This window comes from Triticum dicoccoides, chromosome 7B (genome assembly GCF_002162155.2).
Source record: "Triticum dicoccoides isolate Atlit2015 ecotype Zavitan chromosome 7B, WEW_v2.0, whole genome shotgun sequence".
Taxonomy (NCBI): Eukaryota; Viridiplantae; Streptophyta; class Magnoliopsida; order Poales; family Poaceae; genus Triticum; species Triticum dicoccoides.
This window is the reverse complement of record NC_041393.1, coordinates 115,244,329-115,268,645: the sequence shown is the minus strand read 5'-3', so window position 1 is coordinate 115,268,645 and position 24,317 is coordinate 115,244,329. Positions and strand designations below refer to the sequence as shown.

General features: G+C 43.7%; 1 long non-coding RNA gene and 1 pseudogene across 1 annotated transcript; both read left to right on the top strand.

The window, feature by feature from the left end:
- The first annotated feature begins 333 nt into the window (after window positions 1-333).
- LOC119339546 lies at window positions 334-1,837 on the top strand (annotated as a pseudogene).
- Window positions 1,838-6,885: 5,048 nt separating this feature from the next.
- On the top strand, window positions 6,886-21,368 carry LOC119339547. The gene is made up of 3 exons (XR_005164176.1): window positions 6,886-6,896; window positions 12,159-12,161; window positions 21,235-21,368. It is a non-coding gene; the product is annotated as an uncharacterized LOC119339547 (long non-coding RNA).
- Window positions 21,369-24,317: the final 2,949 nt, after the last annotated feature.

Sequence of the window (24,317 nt, the reverse complement as noted above, 5' to 3'; positions counted from 1 at the left end):
TTTATTTTCATTTTTCCCTTAAAAGATAGACTTTGAAATAGGAGTCTTGGAATAATGCTGAATTCAAAGGTTTATTTCTTTCTATAGTATAAGAAAAACAATTTATTTCTATTTCTATAGTATAAGAAAAACAAATCGAATCAAATTCATGGATTTACCACGACCTCGGTTGTGACTCCATAGATAAAAATGGGAAATTTCTCTCTTCGAGACCATTGAAAAGCGGCATTGAACGAGAAAGAAATCGTCCACGGATGATAAAACTATCTTATGCCTTGGAAATTGATATGAGGTGCTCGGAAATGGTTGAAGTAGTTGAATAGGAGGATCAAAATGACTATAGCCCTAGGTAGAATTCCTAAAGAAGAAAATGATCTATTTGATACTATGGATGACTGGTTATGAAGGGACCGTTTTTTTGTAGGATGGTCTGGCCTATTGCTCTTTCCTTGTGCTTATTTCGCTTTAGGGGGTTGGTTTACAGGGACAACTTTTGTAACTTCTTGGTATACCCATGGATTGGCTAGTTCCTTTTTGGAAGGTTGTAATTTCTTAACCGCATCAGTTTCTACCCCTACCAATAGTTTAGCACACTCTTTGTTGCTACTACGGGGGCCCGAAGCACAAGGATATTTTACTCGTTGGTGTCAATTAGGCGGTCTATGGACTTTTTTAGCTCTCCACAGGGCTTTTGCACTAATATGTTTCATGTTATGCCAATTTGAACTTGCTCGGTCTATTCAATTGCGGCCTTATAATGCAATGTCATTCTCTGGTCCAATTGTTGTTTTTGTTTTTGTATTCCTTATTTATCCACTTGGGCAATCTGGTTGGTTCTTTGCGCGAGTTTTGGCGTAGCAGCGATATTTTGATTCATGCTTTTCTTCCAAGGATTTCATAATTGGATGTTGAACCCATTTCATATGATGGGAGTTGCCGGAGTATTAGGTGCGTCTCTGCTATGCGGTATTTATGGAGTGGCCATAGAAAACACTCTATTTGAGGACAGTGATGATGCAAATACCTTCCGTGCTTTTAACCCAACTCAAGCTGAAGAAACTTATTCGATGGTCACTGCTAACCGCTTTTGGTCTCAAATCTTTGGTGTTGCTTTTTCCAATAAATGTTGGCTACATTTCTTTATGCTATTTGTACCCGTCACCGATTTATGGATGAGTGCTATTGGCATAGTCGGCTTGGCTCTGCACTTACGTGCCTATGACTTTGTTTCCCAGGAAATCTGTGCAGCGGAAGATCCTGAATTTGAGACTTTCTCATGAAAATCTTATATTCTCTGAGGAGGTTCTACCACGTGGAAACGCTCTTTAATGGAACTTTCGTTTTAGCTGGTCGTGACCAAGAAACCACCAGCTTTGCTTGGTGGGCTGGGAATGCCAGACTTATCAATTTGTCCGGTAAACTACTTGGAGCTCATGTAGCCCATGCCGGATTAATCGTATTCTGGGACGGAGCAATGAACCTATTTGAAGTGGCCCATTTCATACCAGAAAAGCCCATGTATGAACAAGGGTTGATTTTACTTCCACACTTAGCTACTCTAGGTTGGGGAGTAGGGCCAGGGGGGAAGTTCTAGATACTTTTCGTACTTTGTATCTGGCGTAATTCACCTAATTTCCTCCGCAGTCTTAGGCTTCGGTGGCATTTATCACGCGCTTCTGGGACCCGAGACTCTTGAGGAATCTTTTCCATTCTTTGGTTATGTCTGGAAAGATAGAGATAAAATGACTACAATTTTGGGTATTCACTTAATTTTGTTAGGTCTAGGTGCTTTTCTTCTAGTACTCAAGGCTCTTTATTTTGGTGGTGTATATGATACTTGGGCCCCTAGGGGGGAGATGTAAGAAAAATTACCAATTTGACCCTTAGTCCCAGTGTTATATTTGGTTATTTACTAAAATCTCCTTTTGGTGGAGAAGGGTGGATTGTTAGTGTAGATGATTTAGAAGATATAATTGGTGGGCATGTATGGTTGGGTTTTATTTGTGTATTTGGCGGAATTTGGCATATTTTAACTCAACCCTTCGCATGGGCTCGCCGTGCATTTGTATGGTCTGGAGAAGCTTACTTGTCTTATAGTTTAGCTGCTTTATCTGTATTTGGTTTTATCGCTTGTTGTTTTGTATTGTTCAATAATACAGCTTATCTGAGTGAGTTTTATGGACCCACTAGGCCAGAAGCTTCTCAAGCTCAAGCTTTTACTCTTCTAGTTAGAGACCAACATCTTGGAGCTAATGTGGGATCCGCTCAAGGACCCACAGGTTTAGGTAAATATATAATGTGTTCCCCAACTGGGGAGGTTATCTTTGGAGGGGAAACTATGCATTTTTGGGACCTTCGTGCTCCATGGTTAGAACCTCTAAGGGTCCCTGTCGGTGTCAAAACCGGCGGATCTCGGGTAGGGGGTCCCGATCTGTGCCTCTTAGGCTGATGGTAATAGGAAGCAAGGGACACAATGTTTACCTAGATTCGGGCCCTCTCGATGGAGGTAAAACCCTACTTCCTTCTTGATTAATATTGAAGATATGAGTAGTACAAGAGTAGATCTACCATGAGATCATAGAGGCTAAAACCTAAGAGCTAGCCTATGATGGTATGATTGTAATTGTGATCGGCCTTCTAAGGACCATCCTCTCCGGTTTATATAGACACCGGAGAGGGCTAGGGTTTACATGGAGTCGGTTACAAGGAAGGAAATATAATATCCGGATCGCCAAGCTTGTCTTCCACACAAAGGAGAGTCCCATCCGGACACGGGCCGGAATCTTGTGTCTTGTATCTTCACGCTTCAATAGTCCGAATGATGTATATAGTCCGGCTCTCCGGAACCCCCGAATCCAGGACTCCCTCGGTAGCCCCTGAACCAGGCTTCAATGACGGTGAGTCCGGTGCGCAGTCTTGTTTTCGGCATTGCAAGGCGGGTTCCCTCTCCGAATACTCTAATGTACCCATCATGACGAACATTGTCTGACATCTCATCAATGTTGTACTCCTCGGCTTCAGTGCTTCAATAATGACCATTTCCACGTGTCGAGTGAATGCGAGGAGTCGAGGCATTTTTGCATTTGCCACCCTCGGTCCTTCGGGCTATCCGTCTATTTGAAGAGATGGGGATTCCCAGATCCAAACCTCACTCTCCCTCCTCGAGCAAGCATCCAATAGAGCGCCCAGAAAAAACCATTCCAACATGGCCTGTCGTTGCAGCTGTTCTGCTCGCTCCCCTTTCCCCAAGCCAGGAGACTGGGGAGAGTGTTCAGTTTCCCATAGCCGTTTGATAAAGTTACAAACACAAGGGCTCCTCCCGCCGGCGTTCATGGTCCCTGTCCGAGCCGAAGTGGCCACCTATAACAGCGGAGAACAAGTGGAGAGATCCCCCAATCCGTCTCCAGAGGAGTAAATATGCCTAATTCCGCATCTGTTAAGGGGCGTCGGGTTTCCTATTCATCCCTTCCTTCGTGGGCTTCTGGAGTTTTACGGCCTCCAGTTGCATAACTTTACCCCGGCCTCCGTACTACATATAGCAGGGTATGTCGCCCTTTGTGAGCTATTTCTAGGCTGTGAGGCTCATTTCGGATTGTGGAAGAAGTTGTTCTGCCTTGTCTTCCGCAACCAGGGAGAATCCCTATGTCAAGTGGGCGGGGCCGAAGTATGGCGTATCGCTGAGACCGGATACCTATCCGGCACTCCCAAGAAGGCACCAGATAACTGGGCTTCAGAGTGGTTTTATATTGACGATGCTTCCCTTCCGGATCAAGTCCAGACAGGACTCTCCAAGTTCAGTAACACCCCACCGAGGGCACGTCTAAGCTGGCGCCCCCGAGGCCCCCAAGAAGAGGATTCCAGGGAAATACATTTCCTGATGAGCAGGATAAAGTTACTGGCCAAATTCGGACTTACGATAGTCGTGGTCATGGCAATATGCATAATGCGGGGAGTGCAACCACTTCAATATCGGGGCAATCCCATGTGGCACTTCAACGGGACAGACAATGCCACCCGTTGTGGCCTTAAGGGTCCGGACTCCCCCACCGCTCTGGCAAGGATACTGTCCGACCTATACAAAGGAGAATAGGAAGACTTCCTCCATATCAAACCGCGAGACGGATTCTCCATGTATAATCCCCGAAACTGGGTAAGTCGTCATTTATTTTCTCGCTTCACTTATTGTGGCATTCTTTGCTAAAGTTACCTGCATCGATATTTCCGAGCAGGAACTGAGGACGGCCGTAGAAGGAATCTCTAGCCCTTCCCCGCAGCCAGAGGACCCCGAAAGGGCCCTGGATCCAAGACTCGAAGAAGACCCAGATGCGGCCGTGGAGCTTGTCAACGGGATATTTTCCCGGGCAAGCCGTGACGGAGCCTCAGTGGCTATTACTGCTAATTATCCTGGACTGCTACCCTCGTCGCGTGTAAGCCAAGCCAAAGACTCGATCCTTCGAAGAGGACTCTTTCCTGATGTCACGCCTTATCCCTGAAGCGTCGTGTTTTTGTAGAAGCGATGTTCGGAGCACAGAGCCGAGCCCCTAGGGACCCGTCAACCACAGGCATCCGGATTGGGTAGGCTCAAGAGGAAAGCGGTCAGGGCCGACACGCCTCTACAGAGGTAAGGAAACAACCTGTCATGTAATTATTGTTATTTTAAGTGTAACAACGCCCTTTACATCCTGGAAGGAAGAGGGGTATCCGGACTGTATCCGGGGATCCTGCCAACCACGCCTCCACCAGTCGGGCTCCAGAACCGACTTCGAGAGAGGAGGCGGATGTAGGGCCAATGCCGCATAGTCCTCCGACAGACGACGCATATATGCTCTCTGCCATAAATTCCGAAGTAGAGAGCGCCATGAATCACCGGCATCGATGGGCTGTGCTTCGCAACAACATCTTTTCCAAAGAGGCATTTAATGCTTTCAATTCGGGAGACGCATACATCCGAGCTGCTCAAACCGGACTTGCCCGGGAGACAGTCCAGTATACCAAAGATATACGGGGAAGAAAGTTTGATGAGCATGTATAGCAGTAGCCCCTGAGACTTGAAACGGTTGAAACAACAGTTTTAAGTATCAATTTATGTGGAGGTTCTTGTAGATAAGAATGAGCAATTGTCTTGGGAGCTAGAGGAGTGCAAGACCCAACTGAGGGCCACAGTTGACAAGCTAGAGGAATCCCAGAAGGCCTCATATGGTAACATTTATCTTGATTATATGAAAATGCACCAGTTAGCAACTGGTTGGTATGACAAATTTAACAGAAAATTCTGTAGATAACCCCAGAGTAAATCCGGAGGGCGGGAGGGATGACGAGTCGCATTTCCAGAGGCAACTAAAGGCCGGCGAGCGCATTCTTACGCAAGTTAAACAGGAGAAGAATACTCTCCAAGATGCCAATGTTCGGCTGGAAGTGGAATTAAAGGACATCCGTGCACAGCTGGCGGACTCCGTGAATGAGAACAAAAGGCTCCGCCGTGGCATTTATGGTAGGTGCCTAGACGAACTGTAGCATAGTTTGGCGAGGAAGTACATTGAAAGAGTTTTGCTTGTAGGCATGCTGACGGGTCGCCCTGAGGAGGAGATGCCTGCATCTGCAGGAGATTTACTGAAAGACCTCTCACAGCTGCACGAGCAAGCTCGGCAGGCGATGCAGGGCGTAGCGCAGGCCTTGTGGCTGTCAAGCCTCCTGCCAAATGGCATGGGAGATCTTGTGGACATGCTTCAAGGGGCACGGCGGTGCTTCCGACTGTGGAAGATGTCAGCCTGCCGGCAGGGTGCAAGGGAAGCATGGGCTATGGTGACGACGCGCTACACCAAGCTGGACCCGAACCATATGGCAGAAGTTGGACCGACGGGGCCAGATGGGCAAGAAATTCCCGTGAGTCTGGTATATGACCAGGTTGCGTTAGCCGCGAAGTATTCTCAACAAGATTGTAAGATAGATAGCCTGTTGGATGGTATAGAGGAGGAATATAGTCAGTCCAAGTGACTGTGTAATTCAATGGACATAAGTAGCCCCTAGCCGGATTAAAATCATTTGTCATGGCAGACCTTTTCGCTTCAGCCCCCGGATCCTACAGTCCGGGGTGTGTCTGAATACCCGCTCGGTTATACAAAACCGGAGTATGCGCGGAAACCAGGCGTAGGGGTCATAAGTGCTTGAACAGACAAGTACCCAACTAGTTATGTTATATTACATGGATAGTAAGAAACATCTTCCAAGGAGAATAGTTCCGTTAAGGGTTCCTTTCCCTGGGTAAGCATGTGTCAAGGCACATGTCCGGACTACGAACCATAGCGCAGGATACAAAACTTCTGGGGATTAATGTTGTGATAAACAAAGACATCTTTTGTTCACTGACCGAATATTCTCTTAAGGAAACTAGCTTTTGGCTTTTCCCAGTCTGAGGTACACATCCGGCTCAATCGGCAGTAACAATCGCAGAGGTGCTCCCCTTATGCCCTAGCCGAATTAACAGGAATGTAGGGCATAAACACAGGAGCCAGGCAACCCAGCTTGGCCACGTCTTAAGTCATATCGATGCATATAATGGTGAAGAAAAGGCACACATGGAAAAAGAAACTCATGTGTGATGGGCAAAAAGCCCTGAGAGTAATTTATATTTAGCTTCCGTATAGGCAGCCCCCAGGTAGAGCTTACACACATAGTGCGGCCGGAGTAGTCCGGAAGTCCGTACTGTATTAAATACTGTGTGAGAAAGGAAAAAGATCGATAAAGGAAGAGGGAGGGAGCATAATTTAAAAAGGAGGGGGTAAGGAGACGAACACTGAGTTCGGCGCTAGGCGTAGAATCTTTGGAGTCTGGCCGCGTTCCATGGGTTTGGCTCGAGTCTGTTGTCGGACGCATTATGTAAGCGGTACGCTCCTCCGGTGAGAACTTTGTCGATGATGAAGGGTCCTTCCCACTTGGTGAGCTTGTCCTTCTTCTTCTCCGGTAAGGGTAGAACGAGCTTGCCAATATTATAAGTTTTGGCCCGCACTTCTCTGCTTTGGTATCGTCGAGCCTATTGCTGATAGAATGCGAAATGGGCCTTAGCAACATCGCGCTCCTCCTCTAGGGCGCCCAAGTTATCCTGCCGATCTAACTCGGCTTCCTTCTCTTCGTACATGCCTACGCGTGGCTAATTATGTATTATGTCGCAAGGTAGTACTGCTTCCGCACCGTACACCATAAAAAATGGTGTATATCCGGTGGTGCGATTCGGCGTGGTCCGCAGCCCCCAGAGTACAGAGTCGAGCTCCTCGACCCAATGATTATCCGACTCTGTCAAGGATCGCACTAGTCTGGGTTTGATGCCGCTCATGATGAGACCGTTTGCCTGTTCGACCTGGCCATTTGTTTGAGGGTGGTAGACGGAAGCATAGTCGAGCTTAATGCCCATTTTGCCACACCAAGATTTCACCTCATCGGCCGTGAAATTTGAGCCATTATCGGTGATGATGCTGTGGGGGACACCGTATCGGTGTACGACCCCGGATATAAAGTCTATTACTGGTCCGGATTCGGCCGTTTTCACTGGTTTGGCTTCTATCCATTTGGTGAACTTATCTACCATGACCAATAAGTATTTTTTTCTTGTGGCTTCCCCCTTTAAGGGGTCCAACTATATCCAGCCCCCAGACCATGAAGGGCCAAGTTATGGGGATTGTTTGGAGAGCGGTAGGGGGCATATGACTCTGATTGGCAAAGAGCTGGCAACCGACGCAGTGTTGGACAAGGTCCTGTGCGTCTGCTCGGGCCGTCGGCCAATAGAAACCTGTATGGAAGGCCTTGCTGACTAGTGCTGGAGCCGTGGCGTGGTGCCCGCCCAGTCCGGCATGTATTTCAGACAAGAGCCGCCGCCCTTCCTCTTCGGAGATGAACCTTTGAAGCACTCCGGTCGCACTTTTCTTATAGAGTTCCCCTTCATGGACTTTGTAAGCTTTAGAACGCCGGACGATGCAGCTTGCTTCATTTTGGTCTTCGGGGAGCTCCTGCCTATTTAGGTAGGCCAAGAAAGGCCCAGTCCACGGGGCGATGACAACCATTATTTCGTGGGCTGACGATGTTATTTCGGTGGTAGAACCTCCGATTATGTCTGATAGTTCGGAATCTGGGGATGTATTTGGATCCGTGATGGTATTGTCGGACTCCCCTTCCCATATCATGGATGGCTTGAAAATCCTTTCTAGGAATATGTTAGGTGGGACAGGGTCGCGTTTCGCGCCGATGCGGGCAAGGACATCTGCCGCTTGATTGTTTTCTCGAGCCACGTGGTGAAATTCGAGCCCCTTGAACCGAGCTGACATTTTAAGGACGGCATTATGGTAGGCCGCCATTTTCGGATCCTTGGCACCAAAGTCTCCGTTTATTTGTGATATTGCAAGGTTTGAATCCCCACGCACCTCTAGGCATTGAATGCCCATAGAAACTGCCATCCGAAGACTGTGCAACAGAGCCTCATATTCGGCTGCATTGTTGGAGTCTGTGTATAATATTTGGAGGACGTATTGGACCGTGTCTCCGGTGGGACACGTGAGGACTACACGTGCTCCCAATCCGGCCAGCATTTTAGAGCCGTCGAAGTGCATGATCCAGTCAGAGTACGCGCCATACTCTTTAGGGAGTTCGGCTTCCATCCATTCGGCGACGAAGTCAGCTAGTACTTGCGACTTGATAGCCCGTCGAGGCGTGTATGTTATGTCGAACGGAATGAGCTCGATGGCCCATTTAGCAATCCGGCCCGTGGCATCGCCGTTATTTATTATATCGTTTAGTGTTACTTCAGAGGCCACCATAATCGAACACTCTTGAAAGTAGTGTCGTAGCTTTCGGGATGACATGAAGACTGCGTATGCTATTTTTTGATAGTGTGGGTATCGGGATTTGCATGGGGTGAGGACCGTGGATACATAATAAACCGGCTTCTGTAGCGAGAATTTGTATCCGTTAACCTCTCGTTCGACGACGAGTACTGCGCTTACAACTTGATGTGTTGTAGCTGTGTACAGCAGCATAGGTTCGCCGATATTTGGCGCTGTTAGGACTGGATTACTGGCCAATAAGGTCTTTATTTCATCGAGTCCGGCCGCGGCTGCATCTGTCCACACAGAGTGTTCGGTGCACCGAAGAAGGCGATAAAGAGGCAATGCCTTTTCTCCTAACCTGGAGATAAAGCGGCTCAAAGCAGCCACGGATCCAGCTAGTTTCTGGATGTGTTTGAGGTCTGTTGGTATAGCCAACTGCTACAAAGCTCGGATTTTTGTCGGATTAGCTTCAATTCCTCTATTGGAAACGATGAAGCCCAGCAGTTTTCCAGAGGGGACGCTGAAAACACATTTCTCCGGATTCAGCTTGATGTCGTATGTTCATAGGTTGTCGAACGTAAGCCTCAAGTCATCTATTAGGGTTTCGACGTGTCTTGTTTTTATGACTACGTCATCCACGTATGCCTCCACTGTTTTGTCGATTTGCTTTTCCAGGCATGTTTGAATCATGCGTTGGTAGGTTGCGCCGGCATTCTTAAGCCCAAAAGGCATAGTTTTGAAGCAGAAAGGGCCATATGGCGTTATGAAAGCTGTTGCAGCTTGGTCGGACTCTGCCATCTTTATTTGATGGTATCCAGAGTATGCGTCGAGGAAACACAGCGAGTCGTGTCCTGCTGTGGCATCGATGATTTGATCGATGCGAGGGAGGGGAAAGGGATCCTTGGGGCAAGCCTTGTTAAGGTCTTTGAAGTTGACGCGTAGGCGCCAGGATTTGTCCTTCTTTGGTACCATTACCAAGTTTGCCAGCCAATCCGGATGTTTGATATCTCTGATGAATCCGGCCTCAAGTAGCTTGGCTAGCTCCTCCCCCATGGCTTGCCGTTTGGGCTCTGAAAATCGCCTTAGGGTCTGTTTGACAGGTTTGTATCCCTTTAGTATGTTAAGGCTGTGTTCGGCCAATTCACGCGGGATGCCCGGCATGTCCGATGGGTGCCAAGCGAAAATGTCCCAATTCTTGCGTAAGAAGTCTCGCAGTGCGGCGTCCACAGCGGGGCTCAACTGCGTCCCGATGGAAGCTGTCTTCGTGGGGTCCATTGGGTGGACTTGGAATTTGACTATCTCATCTGCGGGTTTAAATGAGGTGGACTTGGGTCGTTTGTCCAGTATCACGTTGTCCCTATCCATGGTGGCGCGCAGCATTGTTAATTCTTCAGCTGCTAGGGCTTCGGATAGTGCTTCCAAGGTTAGTGCTGCGGTTTTGTTTTTGGTGCGGAGTGCGACATCCGGATCACTAGCTAGAGTGATGATTCCATTGGGTCCGGGCATTTTAAGCTTCATGTACCCATAATGAGGTATAGCTTGAAAGCTAGCAAACGCGTTCCGCCCTAGAAGGGCATGGTATCCGCTGCTGAAAGGAGGCACTTGGAATGTGATTTCTTCGGACCTGTAATTCTCTGGGGTGCCGAATACCACATCGAGTGTGATTTTTCCCGCACACTGTGCCTCCCGACTGGGATAATTCCCCTGAAGGTTGTGCCGCTCTGTTCAATGCGGCTTTTATCGATTTCCATCTTCTTGAGCGTTTCTTCATAGATCAAGTTTAATCCGCTTCCGCCGTCCATGAGTACTTTAGTGAGCCAAAAGCCATCCACTATTGGGCTAAGGACCAGAGCAGCTGGCGCCCGGATGGTCTGGAATTTGGGTTCATCACTGGTGTTGAAAGTTATAGCAGTGTCGTTCCACAAATTTAGTTTTGCCACATGGAAGATTTCAGCAGAGCTTCGATGAGCTCGCTTGCGCCTATTGTTTGAGGCGAAAGTCTCAAAGACTGTTAGTACCGTATTGTGTTCCTTGGCGGGATGTTGTTCTGCTTTATGGCTCTCGAGGAGATCCTCGCCACTTTTAGCTACCTGCCGGAGTATCCAACATGCCCTAAGGCTATGGGTTGGTGTTGCATTCGGCGTACTGTGAAGCTTACATGGCCCATTGAGCCATCCTTCCAATACGGTTCCACGCCTTGGGGCGGGCTTTGGTTTCTTGGGAATTGAATCAGTCGACTTACGAGAGTTTGGCCGTTTAGTTCGGACAAAGGTTCTGGTGAGGGTCATACTATCCAAAAATTCGGTTTGTGTCTTCCAGGCACTTTCCATCGCACAATACTTATGTACTATGGTTGCTAAGTCCTCAAAGTGTACTAGGTCACGGCGACTTATAGCATTAAGGAGTCCTTGTTCATGCAGTTTTTGCAGAAAAGTGAGACTACATCCTCCTTGTGGCAGTCCTCGACCTTGTTAAGTGCAAGGAGGAACCTCGCCCAGTAATGGTGTACCGTCTCTAGGGGCTCTTGCTTGATGTGGAAGTGACGGTTTAAGTCCGAGCGAGGGTCGTTGGCTGAGTCCGGATTTTGATCTGATCTGACACCCGGGGGCACGGAAGGTTTCGAGCCCGACAGTTCGGGGTCCGGAGCATCACCCGATCTCTTCAGCCCGATGCCCGATTCTATGCCCGGGACTTGGGTCATGTCTTCCTTCGAATAGGTGTTCGGTTTACTGAGTTCGGTGATCCAGACATAATTCGTCCTCAAAGTTGAGGGGCGGCCCGTGTGTGGTTCCTCCACTACCGCTATCTCATGGGTGACCAGCGGGGATCTAATGTCCCTCTGGTCGGGTTTATGCCCAAGCTGGTCATAGTCCGTAGTGACTCCCAAAGCGGCGATGCGATCCAAGAGACCGTTAAGAGAGGTGAGCTCTATCGGATCCATCTGTTCGGCCAGCTCCAAATTGATGCGAAGGTTATGTGTGATGACCCGAGAGGCCATCGTTGGCGCGACAGCCAATGGGGCGGCCATAATGAAGCCGCCAAGTCGAAGAATCTGGCCTACAGCCAGCGTTCCTATAGAGATGATGTCGTCCTTGAAAATGAGACGAGCCATCAAGCCTTGCAGCGAAGACAGAGAGGAACTCTCAATGAAAGCACCAATGTCGGTGTCAAAACCGGCGGATCTCGGGTAGGGGGTCTTGATCTGTGCGTCTTAGGCTGATGGTAACAGGAAGCAAGGGACACAATGTTTACCCAGGTTCGGGCCCTCTCGATGGAGGTAAAACCCTACTTCCTGCTTGATTAATATTGAAGATATGAGTATTACAAGAGTAGATCTACCACGAGATCGTAGAGGCTAAACCCTAAGAGCTAGCCTATGATGGTATGATTGTAATTGTGATCGGCCTTCTAAGGACCATCCTCTCCAGTTTATATAGACATCGGAGAGGGCTAGGGTTTACATGGAGTCAGTTACAAGGAAGGAAATATAATATCCGGATCGCCAAGCTTGTCTTCCATGCGAAGGAGAGTCCCATCCGGACACGGGCCAGAGTCTTGTGTCTTGTATCTTCACGCTTCAATAGTCCGAACGATGTATATAGTCTGGTTCTCCGGATACCCCCTAATCTAGGACTCCCTCAGGCCCCAATGGTTTGGACTTGAGTAGGTTGAAAAAAGACATACAACCTTGGCAAGAATGACGCTCAGCGGAATATATGACCCATGCTCCTTTAGGCTATTTAAATTCCGTGGGTGGCATAGCTACCGAGATCAATGAAGTTAATTATGTGTCTCCTAGAAGTTGGTTATCAACTTCTCATTTTGTTCTAAGATTCTTCTTTTTTGTGGGCCATTTAAGGCATGCAGGAAGAGCCCGAGCTGCTACAACAGGTTTTGAAAAGGGAATCGACCGTGATTTGGAACCTATTCTTTACATGAACCCTCTTAATTAAGATTTTCTTATTTATACCTGTTCTACTTTTTTATGTTTTGGCTAGGTTATTCCATCTAGCCGAGCCATTCATTCCTTTTTATGAAAGAAAGATAAGGGACAAAAAATGAAAGAAACAAACGTATTCAATAAGCAAAAGGATTCGAACCCTCGATAGTTCCTTGAACTATACCGGTTTTCAAGCCGGAGCTATCAACCACTAAGCCATCTCTGCACAACCTAATCCTTATTATACTCCTACAAATAGAACATAGCCATATAAAAAATAAAAGATTTATTAGCCTCTAGAAAGATATCAGATTCAAGTTCCTTTTCGATATATCTCTGTATACTGTATAAACGGATACAGGATCCGCTATACCCGCTTGTGAAATAAAGAGTAAATAATTTCTTCTCACCCCCATATCCAAATAAAAAGCGGTTTAAGTAATAAATTTGAATTAAAGAGAAGAATAAATGGATTCATGATTAAACCCCTCCTACTTCTTGTATTTTTTTATAATTTTGGTTCAGTGAGGGATCAAATATGTAGTCAACTTTATTTGATGGTAGCTTGGAGGATTAGAAATATGTCTATTGCTTTCCAATTAGCTATTTTTGCATTAATTGTGACTTCCTAAGTCTTAGTAATTAGTGTACCCCTTGTATTTGCTTCTCCTGATGGTTGGCAAAATAACCCCGTAACTTCGGGAGAAGGGTTGCCTCCTCACAAAAGGGGGCCGCAATGACTAGGACCGGGAGACTGTTTACCAAAACACAGGTCTCCGCAAAGTCGTAAGACCATGTATGGGGGCTGACGCCTGCCCAGTGCCGGAAGGTCAAGGAAGTTGGTGAACTGATGACAGGGAAGCCGGCGACCAAAGCCCCAATGAATGGAGGTCGTAACTATAATGGTCCTAAGGTAGCGAAATTCTTTGTCGGGTAAGTTCTGACCCGCACGAAAGGTGTAACGATCTGTGCACTGTCTCGGAGAGAGGCTCGGTGAAATACACATGTCTGTGAAGATGCAGACTACCTGCACCTGGACAGAAAGACCCTATGAAGCTTTACTGTTCCCTGGGATTGGCTTTGGGCCTTTCCTGCGCAGCTTAGGTGGAAGGCGAAGAAGGCCCCCTTTCGGGGGGGGCCGAGCCATCAGCGAGATACCACTCTGGAAGAGCTTAGATTCTAACCTTGTGTCAGACCCGCGGGCCAAGGGACAGTCTCAGGTTGATAGTTTCTATGGGGCGTAGGCCTCCCAAAAGGTAATGGAGGTGTGCAAAGGTTTCCTTGGGCCAGACGGACATTGGTCCTTGAGTGCAAAGGCAGAAGGGAGCTTGACTGCAAGACTCACCCGTCGAGAAGAGACGAAAATCGGCCTGAGTGATCCGACAGTGCTGAGTGGAAGGGTCGTTGCTCAACGGATAAAAGTTACTCTAGGGATAACAGGCTGATCTTCCCCAAGAGTCCACATCGACAGGAAGGTTTGGCACCTCAATGTCGGCTCTTCGCCACCTAGAGCTATAGGTGGTTCCAAGGGTTGGGTTGTTCGCCCATTAATGCGTACGTGAGCTGGGGTCAGAACGCCGTGAGACAGTTCGGTCCATATCCGATGTGGGTGTTAGAGCATTGAGAGGACCTTTCCCTAGTACGAGAGGACCGGGAAGGACGCACCTCTGGTGTACCAGTTATCGTGCCTACGGTAAACGCGGGGTAGCTAAGTGCGAAGAGGATAACTGCTGAAAGCATATAAGTAGTAAGCCCACCCCAAGATGAGTGCTCTCTCCTCCGATTTCCCTAGAGCCTCCGGTATCACAGCCGAGACAATGACGGGTTCTCCACCCATACGAGGATGGAGCGACAGAAGTATGGAAATAGGATGAGTTAGCGGTGAGACGAGCCATTTAAATAGGTGTCAAGTGGAAGTGCAGTGATGTATGCAGCTGAGGCATCCTAATTAATGAGCGATTTGAACCTTGTTCCTACACGGCCTGATCAAAACGATCAGGCACTTGCCATCTATCTTCATTGTTCAACTCTTTGATGAAAAGATGAAAAAACAAAAAAAAGCTCTGCCCTTCCATCTCTTGGATAGATAGAGAGGGAGGGCAGAGGCCTTTGGTGTCCCTTTCAGTAAAGAATTGGGGCTTCACAATTACTAGCCAATATTTATGTCATGCCTTTCCTCATTCATGGGTCGATATTCTGGTGTCCTAGGCATAGAGGAACCACACCAATCCATCCCGAATTTGGTGGTTACACTCTACTGCAGTGACGATACTATAGGGGAGGTCCTGCGGCAAAATAGCTCGATGCCAGAATGATAAAAGTCTTAACACCTCTTATTTGACTTTTTCACTATTTTGAAATAAGAAAAAGATCCAAATTTAAAATGCAAAGGTCGTCCTATTCAAAACCTCAATCATCACATCCCCTCTCTCCCACTTCACACCTCGGAACGCACTGTTCTTATAGAGAGATAGGCGCTTCCCATCTTCTTAACCAGAAATGAAGGGGTACCCCCGGGAAGAGATCCAGCGGAGACAGCTGGGTCTATAGCTCAGAGGATTAGAGCACGTGGCTACGAACCACGATGTCAGGGGTTCGAATCCCTCGTCGCCCACAGCCTTCCAAAGGGGGAAGGGCCTTTACTTTCCCCCTGAGGGTAGGAAAATCATGATCGGGATAGCGGACGTAAAGCTATTGAACTTAGGTGTGCTCTTTCCTTTTGTCGAAGTGGAATCGTAGAACAGAATGTGATACAGTGAGATAGAATGCAATAGAAATAGAAACAAGGATAGCGAACGGGTTACCTACTCCTAAGGGTCAAAGTAAGCCCTTTATTTCAATTCTTTATTCTTACATTAAAATTCTTACATTAAAGAATGAATAAAATCTCCCCAAGTAGGATTCGAACCTATGACCAGTCAGTTAACAACCGACCGCTCTACCATTGAGCTACTGAGGAAAGAGGGGAGATTCGACCTCCTAAAGTTCAACTCCCGCTCTCAACCCATGAACAATATGAGTCCGAAGCTTCTTTCGTAACTCCCATAATTTCTTTGTAGTGGCTCCGTTCCATGCCTCATTTCACAGGGAAGCCCAAAGTGGCTCTATTTCATTCTATTTCACTTCCTAGCACTTCCTATCATTTAATATCCATCCCTTTGGTCTTATTGACATAAGAGATGTCATTTATAGTCTATCTCTTTTATATATGGAAAGTCAAGAAATTCTCATCGAAACATCGAGAAATTGTGCATATAGAAAACTCTAAAGAAAGAAAAAAAGGAGACCAATGCCATGATTTTCAAATCTTTTCTATTGAGTAGTCTATTTTTCTCGATGAGGATAATTAATTTGGTCGTTGTGGTCGAACTCTATTATGGATTTCTAACTACATTCTCCATAGGTCCCTCTTAGATCTTCTTTCTCCAATCTTGGATTAGGGAAGAAGGAGATATTCGCGACTACTGGCAATTTCATTATGGGACAGCTCATGATCTTCATATTGATCTATTCTCCACCTCAGTATCTATTCTTTCTTAGCTAAATAGGTGAAAGGTCTATCCAATTTGGTTATATTATATCATGGACTCGAAAAACGCATCTAAATTTGACTGAAATGCACGATCTTCACAGGTATCACTTTTCACGATACCTAAAAGGTGGAATAGCGATTTTCGAACAATTTCCTATAAGAGAATGGTTTCCATTACTTTGAGAAATGGATTCTTATATCAAACTATAGCTATTGCATTAAAGAAGAAAATAGACTAATAGAAGTCGAAGACGCGGAATGATAGTGAATAGAGAGATAGATTCTTCTGATTTTCTTGTTTCTATCTACTAGACGTCGTAGAGAATTGAGAATTTTCATGTCTTTCAATTCTCGTACTCATAATTGGAAAGTTCTGGAAGGAGACCCATCATTTTGCAATGAAAACAACAGATACAACTCTGGACAATTTCGAAATCAGGCCAAGCGTCTTAATACATATGCAAAAAAATTCATTATTGGCCCACCATTGATTAGAAGATTAAACTTGTATGAATCGCTATTGGTTTGATATGAATAATGACAATTGTTTCAGTATGTTAAGGATACAAATGTATCCACAATTCATTTATAGTTACTTAATAGTCTATTTCTTATACCATATCTCTATCCCGTGAAATTCTCGAGCCAAAAGATGGATGCATATGCTGTGTTTCATTTTGCTAAATGATATCAATTAAATGGTGTATCAATTCCATAAATTGCATATAGCAATAAATAAATTAGCAAAATTCTTTCTAATATTTTAGATAGAAGAAATGTTTCTTCTATCTAAAATATTAGAAAGAATGTACCCCTCTATCCAAATCCAATTTGCATCGATAAAATAAATCCAAATTCCAGTAGTAGATGAATAATTGCAAATTTGTGTGTGTACGAGATTAGAATAACTTCAAAATAACTGACATAATTTTGTATTTTTCCTGATTAGAATAATACATGAAAAATAAATGAGTAGAATTTTTTCTTATTTATGGTTAAAGAAGAAAAAGAAGAAAATAGGGGTTCTGTTGAATTTCAGGTATTCAGTTTCACCAATAAGATACGAAGACTTGCTTCACATTTGGAATTACACAAAAAAGATTTTTCATTGGAAAGAGGTCTACGAAGACTTTTGGGAAAACGTCGACTTTTGCTGGCTTATTTGGCAAAGAAAAATAGAGTACATTATAAGAAATTAATCGGTCAGTTGAATATTCGGTTGCAGTAATTTTATCGTTCAATTTTTTTCACGTTTTATTATTTTTTTAGTAGTCTTATAGTAGTCTTAGATTTTTCATTTTGATGAGCCTCACTTTGAGGAATTCATGGAATAATCCATTTTCATGGAATAATGAATTAAGGAAGAAAGGATATGAGTCTACCGCTTACAAGAAAAGATCTCATGATAGTCAATATGGGCCCTCAACACCCATCAATGCATGGTCTTCTTCGACTGATCGTTACTCTTGATGGTGAGGATGTTATTGATTATGAACCCATATTAGGCTATTTACACAGAGGAATGAAAAAAATTGCGGAAAACCGAACTATGTTTACGATTTGATCGATTTCCTTGATCGCTACTTAATGGGCGTGCGCTCAAAGGATACAAACATGGATTCACAAACAAAAAGGGGAATCATAGTCACTTTTTCCTGTCGCATAAAAAAAGTCTTTACGCGAGAGCAATAGAGGTTGGGATACATCTATCTCTTCTGAGCAACCTCTTTTGGATTCTCAAGACCACCCTTGCAGTAGGATACCATCTACTTTGGTTCTTTATTATCTCCTTCGAGGGATTTTTAGGATCGTTCAGGGTATATATATTTAGTCTATTTTGGATTTTACTGTCTACTTTTCTCAGGGAGATGGTTAAGGACCTCAGAAGATAGAGTATCCTATGAGCGCATGCCCAGATTTCCGGAATACTTCTGCGGGGAATGCTCATTGAATGAGCATTCTCCATATTATGCCTTGAAGAGGACTCGAACCTCCACGCTCTTCAGCACGAGATTTTGAGTCTCGCCTGTCTACCATTTCACTATCAAGGCATCTTGAAAGTGAATCTTATTCCATGAATATGATATCTATCTAATGTGATATATGGAATATATGACAAAGGTGGAGTCTTGGAGTATTTCAATCGATCGGTCATATAGGCCTGAGTCAGACATCAAATAGCTTCGAGTTGCATTATCCGTAGGACACCTTATATGTATCAAAATTGATATCAAAATCAAAAAGATGAAAGATGTACAATTCAATTTCTCAATGCAATAGAAGCCCAAAGAGGTGCATATGGTACCCAAATAAGAATAGGATAGATATGTCAAAAGCAGGTATGATTACACCTATTCCTAATCCTAAATATAATGTAAGGACGTATGGATTTCTATGTAAATAGAGTATCCTATTTCCATAGGCTCGAATGACCCCTTCTCATAATAAGAATGTGCACGGTCTGGTTCGGTATGGAATGAACTTTTAATTTGATGATCGAGTCGATTCCATGATTATAAGTTCATAACCCTAGCGCCCATTCCCATTTTGGGTGGAACAGATCTACTAATTCTTTTATTCTAGTTAGTAAGAGGGATCTTCAACTAAGAAATAGACCTAGCAGCTAAAAGAGGGTATCCTGAGCAATTGCAAGAATTGGGTTCACTGATATTCCTAGTATAATAGATGCTATCACACATACAGGCATACTCAATTTGATGGAATTTTTTGATCTTAAAGGGGATCTTCTATCATTTCGCACATAGGGGGTTATTTCTTGGTTTCGTCCAGTCATTAATAACTTGATTATTTTTAGATAATAGTAGATAGAAAGAACGCTCGTAAGGAGTCCTATTGAAACCAAGAAATATAGGCCTGCTTGCCATCCACACAGAATAGATAGAGTTTTCCGAAGAAACCTGCTAGTGGAGGAAGGCCTCCTAGGGATAAGAGACATAGGGCTAAAGAGAGAGCCAAAAAAGGTCTTTCGTGTATAATCCTGCATAGTCTCGAATGTTATCAGTTTCGGTACGTAGACCAAATAATACAATGCAAGAAGAAGTTCCTAGATTCATGAAGATATAGAACAACATATAAGTTATCATGCTTGCATATCCATCATTTGAGTCTCCAACAATTATTCCAACAATTACATATTCGATTTGCCCTATGGACGAATATGCAAGCATACGTTTCATGCTTGTTTGAGTAATAGCAAGGAGATTACCCAAAATCATGCTAATAATAGCTAGGATTTCCAGAAGAAGATGCCATTTGTTTGATGAGAAATAAAAAGGAATATCGAGAATTCGCGTGGCTGAAGCTGAAGCAGCTACTTTCGAAGTAACAGAAAGAAAAGCAACGACTGGAGTAGGGGAGTCAGAGTCGAAAAGCGGATTCCTCACTTCTTTCTCTCATGCAAAACCATGGATGAGACTTTCATCTCGCACGGCTCCTAAGTGATAAAATAAAGAAGAACTCATCTTCTCTCTTTTTTGATTACCTTCCTCGCGTATGCATAAGATCGAATCCATTCTTTTTCGCAATCGATTTCGAAAAAGAACTACTAATCCTTAACATTTCGAGGAATCCTTCATCAGTGGTTGTGAATGACTCACTTTTTTAATCCTTTCCACCTTGGTTCGATAGGAGCAAGTCAGACAGGTTGAGAAATAGAACCATCTGATTTGATTCATTCCCAATAGCCATGAGATGATCATCTTAGGGTGATACTTTTGTCAACGGATGCTCCTATTACACTCGTAGTCTCTGAAGGATGAGAACCCACTATGTAGCATCTACATCGATAATACAAGCATTGTATACTTCATTAGTCCGATTCTTTGTAGGAACTACCCGTAATAACGAACTTGCAAAATGGATTTGTTTATCATAAAGGGATTCATTGTTCCTGACCCTGCTTCACCTTAATTGTTATTTGAACAAAAAGATCACAATAAACTTTTGGTAAAAGTTCTATCTTGGTCAGAGTGGGGATAGCATTTCTCTTCTGCATGTCTATGGAGTTTTGCAAAACCCAAACACCTTAGAGATAGATATAGAGGTAGGAATTTGTCGAACCAACTACACTCCTTCATAGACGTCAGGAGTCCATTGATGAAAAGGGGCTGGGGAAAGCTTAAACCCAAGTCCTACAGTGATGGATATAAGTGTAATTGAAATTCCTGGGGAGTTATACATTTGTGTATTGATAAGACGGTTCACAATTTCTTGAAGCTCGATCCCCCCCAGATGAACCATATAGCCATGAGAAACCATGAACTAGAATAGAAGAGCTTGCCCCACCCATTTGTAAATATTTCATAGTACCCTCATTAGACCGTAGATCTCTCTTGGTATATCCAGACAATAGGTAGGAACATAAAATGAAACATTCTGGAGCTACAAAGATAGTTATTAAATCGTTAGCACCACATAAAAACTTTCCCCCTAGAATAGCTGTTAATACGAATAAAAGAAACTCTGCTATAGCCATTTATGTACATTCAATGTACTCTAAGGATAGAGGAATACATAAATTTGAACATAATAAAATGAGAAATTGAAAGATTTTGTTGAAATTGTTCGTTTGGAAATTTCCCCGAAAAGCTAATTATAGGTTCTTCTCTCCATCGGAACAATAGGGCCGTTATGCTTATTACTAAACTTGTTGAAGCAATGAAATAGAACCAAGGTCTATCTTTTTGATCAGAGGTTGAATCGATCATCAGAAGAAGAATTAGGCCAAAAATTAGGATACATTGTGGGAAAATGAAACTTCCATTGAAGAGAAGCAAACGAAACGCTTTCATAAAAATTCTCGTAGAATCGAGAATGAAGTTTTCATTCTGTACATGCCAGATCATGAATTAGTAACTACATCCAATCTCTGAAAAGTCCCTATTGTTTCGATTTTTGAAATGGGATATTTACGAAATCCCCATGAATAGGATCAAACCTTATTCCATGCTATTTCCATAAGATTCTTCTTTCTTATTCTTAAGAAAGCCCTCGAGAGGGCTTAGTTGATCATGATTTCTGTTTTCTCTTTCTTTTCCTTTTTGTTTGTTTTGAGAAAGATATCAACCGATTCTCCTTCTATTGATTCTTTTCCGATCGAGATGTACGGATCCATGTGTCTACATACATAAATTATGTTCGTGGATTAACAAAAATGTTCAAGAGCTCTATTTGCCTCTGCCATTCTATGAGTCACTTCCTTTTTGCGTATGGAACCCCCACTCCCTTTGGCAGCATCGACTAATTGGGAACTTAATTTGAATGCCATATTTCGACCCGGACGCTTTTGGGATGCTTCTAATAACCAACGAATGGCAAGTGATCTTCCTTGTTTAGATCCTATTTCAATCGGAACTTTCAGCGTCGATCCTTTTTTATTACATCTTGTTTTTACTCCTATATTGGGAGTTACTCTATGTATTGCTTGACGTAAAACCAATAGTGGATTTGTTTCTATCTTTTGTTGAATCTTTTTCACGGCTCGATAGAGAATTTGATAAGCCAATGACTTTTTCCGTCTTTCATAATATGGTTAACCACCATGTTAACTAATCGATTACAAAAAATTGGATTGGATTTTGCATTTCTTTTTTCTGCAGTACCTTGACGTGACGTGAGGGTGAAAGAGGTTCAAGAATCTGTTTTCTTTTTATAAGGGCTAAAATCACTTATTTTTTGGCTTTTTGACCCCATATTGTAGGGTGGATCTCGAAAGATAGGAAAGATCTCCCTCCAAGCCATACATACGACTTTCATCGAATACGGATTTCCATAGAATTCTATAGGGATCTATGAGATCGAGTATGGAATTATGTTTACTCACTTCAAATTGAGTATCTGTTTCCCTCCTTTTCCCGCTAGGATCGGAAATCCTGTATTTTCCATATCCATACGATCGAGTCCTTAGGTTTCCGAAATAGTGTAATGGAAAAAGAAGTGCTTCGAATCATTGCTATTTGACTCGGACTTGTTCTGAAAAAGTTTAGGTATTTCAAATTGTTTGTTGACACGGACAAAGTAAGAGAATACCTCTGAAAGAGTTTCCATATTGAACTTGGACATATAAAAGTTCCGAATCGAATCTCTTTAGAAGAGGATATTTTGTCTCATGGTAGCCTGCTCCAGTCCCCTTACGAAACTTTCATTATTGGGTTAGCCATACACTTCACATGTTTCTACCGATTCACATGGCATCATCAAATGATACAAGTCTCGGATGAGAATCTACAACGCACTAGAATGCCCTTTTTGACGATTCTTTACTGCGACAACATCTAGGGTTCCTCGAATAATGCAATATCTCACACTCGGTAAATCCTTAACCCTTCCTCCTCTTACTAATACTAGAGAATGTTCTTGTAAATTATGGCTAATACCAGGTATATAAGCAGTGATTTCAAATCCAGAGGTTAATCATACTCTGGCAACTTTACGTAAGGCAGAGTTGGGTTTTTTGGGGTTGATAGTGGAAAAGTTGATAGATAAGTCACCCTTACTGTCCCTTTACAGAACCGTACATGATATTTTCACCTCATACGACTCCTTGGTCAATTCTTTCGAAGGGATCCTTTTCCTCGTTCGAGAGTCTCCGCCCTTCTTCAACTCTGCCCCGAAGACTAACTAAGACCAATTGCGTCACGTTTTCATGTTCTAATTGAACACTTTCCATTTATGATATGATTAAAGGAGAAGATTGGTCTTTTACCAAACATATGCAGATCAAATCACGTCTTATAATAAGAAGAAATCTTTCTCGGTATCAATCCCTTTGCCCCTCATTCTTTGATAATCAGAAGGATCCTTTTCGAGTTTCCATTTCTTCACTTGGAATCTGGGCTCTTCTATCTTCGACTTATTTTTTTGGCTTTATTCTTTATTTATTTCATTTCAATTTTTCCCTCTTCCTCTATCCATATCCTCTAGGTACAGCGTTTGCATCAATAGAGAACCTTTTCCTCTGTATAAATCTATATTATTCCATTCCAATTTCTTCCCGAAACTTCCCAAGAAAATTCCCGAATTGGATCCAATATTAACGGGTTAATGTGAGCTTATCCATGCGGTTAGGCACTCTTCAAATAGGAATCCATTTTCTAACAGGCTTTCGTGCTTTGGTGAGTCGTCCGAGATCTTTTCGATGACCTATGTTGTGTTGAAAGGATATCTATATGATCCGATCGATTGCATAAGAACCGCGGTAGCAATAGAATAGGGAAAGTATACAGAAAAGACAATTCTTTTCAATTTAGATTATCTATATATTAGTTCATTTCTATTTCGAAATATCTATTTCTATATATTAGTATTACTTAGTAGTACTATTAGTTACCGATCCCGGCTCTGCGAGTTCTTTCTTCCGTGATGAACTGTAGGCACCAGTCCTACATCTTTTCTCTCCACGGACCGAGGAGAAAGGGGACTCAGCAGGAAGAGGATTGTACCATGAGAGAAGCACACAGGTCAACCCGCTACAAATATGGAACATGGATTCTAGCAATGCAACGGAGTTGGGTCCTCATATCGATTCGAATGAATCAGTCTTTCTACAAAGGTCAATCTTTGCCTATTAGGCAAGAGTATAGAAAGTTCTAAATTCTGTCTCGGTAAGACATGGATTTCTATTACTATGAAATTCATAAATGAAAATGAAGTAGTTAATGGGAGGGCTACCGTTATCCTTTTTCTTGTATGTGTTGCTAAGAGAAGTAATTTATCCTCATGTTTTGAGTTCTCAAGAAAAGGGCGTGGAAACAGATAGAAACTCTTGAATGCAAATTGAAAAGAAATGTAGCTCCAGTTCCTTCGAAAATGGTAAGATCTTTGGCGCAAGAAGAAGGGGCGACCCATATCATCTTGACCTGGCTCTGCTTCACCTCTTTTTTTAAGAATACCGAGTCAGGTTCTTCTCCTACCAGTATCGAATAGAACATGCTGAACAAGATCTTCTTCATGGAAACCTGCTCGATTTAGATCGGGAAAATTGCACAGATTTTATGAAAGCATGTGCGATGTC